This window comes from Propithecus coquereli, unplaced genomic scaffold (genome assembly GCF_000956105.1).
Source record: "Propithecus coquereli isolate 6110/MARCELLA unplaced genomic scaffold, Pcoq_1.0 Scaffold314, whole genome shotgun sequence".
NCBI lineage: Eukaryota > Metazoa > Chordata > Mammalia > Primates > Indriidae > Propithecus > Propithecus coquereli.
The window spans coordinates 3,303,152-3,307,685 of NW_012148775.1; the positions used below are offsets into that span (position 1 = coordinate 3,303,152).

At 50.1% G+C, this 4,534-nt stretch overlaps 1 protein-coding gene across 1 annotated transcript in view; it reads left to right on the plus strand.

Annotated features, from left to right (window-relative positions):
• The first annotated feature begins 449 nt into the window (after positions 1–449).
• The window catches only part of ACACB (acetyl-CoA carboxylase beta), a 98,764-nt gene continuing 94,679 nt past the window's right edge, over positions 450–4,534 (plus strand). The window contains exon 1 of the mRNA XM_012650160.1: positions 450–779. The gene's annotated coding sequence lies outside the window, so the exon portion shown is untranslated. The remainder of the gene's footprint in view (positions 780–4,534) is intronic.

Genomic DNA, 4,534 nt, shown 5'->3' on the forward strand with positions numbered 1-4,534 from the left:
TGACTGATCAGGTCGTCCCTGGGCACATGGACTAAGTGTCACCCAGCTTGGTGCTTGGCACTGTCAGGCAGCGTGCAGGTCAAGGCGGTCGCCAGTCAGCTTCTCACACCTTGGCAGCCACGCTTGCTCCTATCCGTTTAATCATCTCAGAATTTGCGAAAGGACGTTGCACCACCTGCCTGCCAGCTGGCGGGTCCCCAGCCACCTCTGTTTTGTTCTTTCCGTGGTGTCCGCGGGGGTCAAACTCATGTTGTGCTGAGCCCCGTCCTCCCTCCCGGGCAGGCGTCCAATAGATGAACACGCAGGGACAGGAGCTGCCTCCGTCCTGTTTTCCCGTCTACTTGTGTCATAGGAGCGTTTAAAACCCTCTCCCGCGTTACGGAGTTGGGCAAGGGGCTGACTGCATGAGCCGTGAAGTAAGGCTAAGTACAGGAAGGTGGCAGGTCAGAGGGAGGTGGTCCTGGGGGCCAGCAGGCCCCTGAGAGCGTGCGGAGGCAGCCTCTTAGGCCCCTAAGCTGGGGGTCGGAGAGCTGAGCGAAGACCTTCACAGACGGCTTGGATTGGCGGGTGCGGAGAAAGGCCTGCTGCACGCCCAGCGTGGGGAGACACGCACCCACGTCGGCGCGCTGGCCGGTCCAAGCCCCTCCCCTGTGGCCTGATGCACGCCACCAGCCTCCTGCTGAAAGGTGACACCCCACAGGCCAGGTTCCCTTAGTCACCCTGTGGGAGCCTGTCGGACTCGCACCAGAATGGAGCTGGTGGCCGTGTCCCTTGTGACGGTGAGTGCCAGCAAGTGCTCAGGAGTTGCTGGGAGGAAAAATCAAAGCGGGGTAGGGGTTGCTGGGGGCTGTCATCCTGTCCCCTTTGTCCTTCAAAGGCCTCGCTAGATATGGGGACGTGTCTGCTGTGTGGGGAGCTGGAACAGAAGCTCCCAGCCCTCACCCCTTCCCTGCCCTTGACTTGGCCACCGGCCAGCACTTGTTGGGACCAAGCGGTTCCCTGCATTCATTTTGTGTGCGTGTGGCGGGGCCATGACTGCTCTGGCACCAGGCAGCTGTTGCTTGGGTTCAGTTTGCAAGAAATTAAAATTAGCTTTGGCTGGCGTCCGGTTTTCAAGTGAGCTGGGATGTTTCAGCGAAGGGCAACAGCTTGCCGTGATATGGGCCACAGAGCTTCCTCGGAAGGACTCCTCTGGCCTTTCCTGTGTGTGGCATCAAGCCGCGTGATCAGTGCTCATTCTAGACCACTGCCCACGTCTGGCAATGTTAGCTAACAGTGGATCTGTGGCTCCAGCTTAAAGGTGCACAGCCAGGTGTCTGTCTGCTTTTAGGACTGTATCTTTACGCCCCTTGTACCACACTCCGCCTTCTGGAATTTATTTAAACCCACGGTGGTGGTGGGCAATGGGAAAAGTATGGGTGTTGGGCCCCAACTTGAGCAAGTTACTGAGCTTCTCTCTGAGCCACAGTGTACCGAACTGTAAAATGGAAGTAAAATAATGACAATGACAATACCCATCGAGTCGTTCCGAGGCTTGGAGGCAGGGCGAAGGTGGGGCGTCTTGGAAGCTTGAAGGCACCCGACGAACCTGACGGCTCAGGTGTGTGTAGATGCTGCCTATGGACAGATGTTATCCAGAGAGCCATGGCGAGGCCGGTAAATGGGACAAGAATTAGTATCCCCATTTTATAGAAGAACAAACTGAGGCCCCAAGAGTTTCTTCAGTAACTTTCTCAAACTGTTGCCCCATTTGTTTCTCTTGGGAGAAGTTCTCCTGTGGTGACCTTTGGGTCCCAGTCACTACTCTGCAGAGAAAGGGAGAAGACCCTGAGGGTTTTTATGCAGATGAAGGTAACCCTGGCAAGGAAGGTCTGGGGAATTAGATCCACTGGAGCCACAGCTGATCTTAAAGGATGCGCAGAAGGAGAGAGGGCCACACTGGGGAAAGGGCTGGGCACTCCTTTCGTTAGAGCTTCCGAGCATAGCTCGGCAGCATGAGCTGCCATCCCTCTATCACCCGCCATGCCTGTCTAGCCCCCTTGCCTGTCTGCCCATCCACCTGCCTCCGCTGCACGCGCCACCTACCTGTCCTTTTATTCATAGTCCCGGTCAGCCAGGATTGCTTGAGCAAGTTCCCAAAGAGCTTACAAAATGCAAAACTTGCATAACGTGATTGGCTTTCCCATGGGAATCAACGTAAAGAATGTGTTCTCAGGGCTCACAGATGCCGAAGCATTGTAGCGCATTTTTGTTTTGATGTTGCACTTTTTTTTTTTAGCAGTAGCTCAAGTATTTTTCAGTTGGGGTAGAGGTAATGTTATGCATTTGCTATTTCTCATATCTCATGGTTGCAAATGTGCACGTTTAAAATTTGCCTAAAATCGGCCACATTCGCATAAGGTGCTCTCCTTCGGAGCTGCCGTGGAGACACCCGGCTCGTCCCCCTGAGGTTCCCGAACGCAGTTTCAGAAATGAGACGCTAAAAGTCAAAATTCCAGCTTGGTTCAAACCATCGGTTGGTGCTCAATACGTGTTCATGGATTTATTCATTTATTCAGCACACGGTTTTTGAGTACCTACTATGTGCCAAGCACCAAGCTGGGTAGAAGGTTCCATACATGAATGACACTTAGTCCATGTCCCCAGGGACGACCCGATCAGTCAGGGAAGACAGACAAATGAACAGCTCATTTCCACACCGCGTCGTCCACACTACCATGACGGGGGTCTGTACCCACCGGCTAACTGGGCCGGCCAGGGTGGCCTGAGCAGGGAGCCCCAAGGGAGCAGACTGGGGAGTTTTGAAAGGGCAGCGTGGCCAGCAGAAGGCATGAGAGGGACAGTGGCCACTCAGCAGAGGTCAGCCGGGTCTAGAAGGGCCTGTTCACCCTGTCACACCCTCCTGCCTGGGGAGGATGTGGGACTCTAAGACTCTAACCTGTCGGTCCTCTGGGGAAGCCAGGAGAGCTTTTTGGCGATGCCACCCGCCAGTTACTCATGTTGAAATTTTTCCTGTGGGCAGGTGTGAGCCAGCTGTTTCAGGATTCTGACCTTTCTTACTGACACTTGAAAAAACTTTTACTGAGGATTTACTATGTGCAGGAGAAACAGTCACAAGAAAAAATGGACTCTGCCGCCAGAAGCTCCCAGCTCGCCATTCAGAAGCAAGAGGAAGGCAGGGAGTAGGCGCGGGCATTGAGACCAGTGGTTCTCAACCAATGGCAGTCTTGACCGCACCGTGGGACATTTGTCAATGTCTGGAGACATTTTTGGTTGTGGCAACTGAGGGAGGAGATGCTACTGGCATCAAATGAGTAGAGGCTGGGGTTGCTGCTCAGCATACTATAACACACCAGACAGCCCCCACCACAAAGAATTCTCTAGCCCCAAATGTCCAGATGATCTTCCATGCTTGGGAAGTCCTGGCATAAGAACAAGCCCTGGGCATCAGAAAGGCATCCACAGTGCTGCTATGTATTGGTTTGGGTCCCTTTTTTCAATTCTTTTGGGATGTACCTTGGAGTGAGATTGCTGGATCTTTTGGTAATTCCACGTTGAGATTTTTTAGGGAAGCACCAAAGTGTTTTCCATAGCAGCCACACCGTTTTAAATGCCACCAGCTATGGTCAAGAATTCCAATTTCCTCCTCACCAACACTTACGACTCTCTCTTTCTCTCTCTCGTTTGCATCGCAGCCATCCTACTGGCTGTGAAGTGGTATCTCACTGTGGTTATGATTTGCATTTTCCTAATGGCTAAGGATGTTGAATGTCTTTTCATGTGCTTACTGACCATTTATTTATCTTCCTTGGAGAGATGTCTATTCAAGTCCGTTGTTTGTCTTTTTGTTGTTGAGTAGTAGGAGTTCTTTATATATTCTGGACACTAGGTCCTTATCAGATGTATGGTTTGCGAATAGTTCTCCCATTCTGTAGGTTGTCTCTTCACTTCTTTGATAGCATCATACGATTCACAGAAGTTTTTTAATTTTCATGAAGTCACATGTACCTATTTTTTTTTTTTTTATGTTTCTCATGCTTTGGGTGTCATATCTAAGAATCCATAGTCATGGATGGATTTATCCAAGGTCATGAAGATTTATCCCCATACTTTCTTCTAAGAGTTGTAAGATTTTAGCTCATATATTTAGGTCTCTGATCCATTTTGAGTTAATTACTGTATGTGGTATGAAGTGTGGATTCTCTTCATTCTTTTGCATGTAGAAATCCTGTTGTCTCAGCACCATGTGTTGAAGAGACTATTCCTTCACCATTGAATGTTCTTGACACCCTTGCCAAAAATAAATTGTCCGTAGATGTATGGGTTTGATTTTTAAGTACTGCACTGTTTTTTTTTGCTATAGCTTTGTAGTAAGTTTTGAAATTGGGAAATGTGAGTCTTCCAACTTTCTTCTTTTTAAAGATTGTTTTGGCTAGTTGGGGCCCCTCATAATTCCATATGAATTTGTTTATCTCTTTGAGTATTATGGCCATCGTAACAATAAGTCTTCCAATCCATGAGCATGCCATGTCTT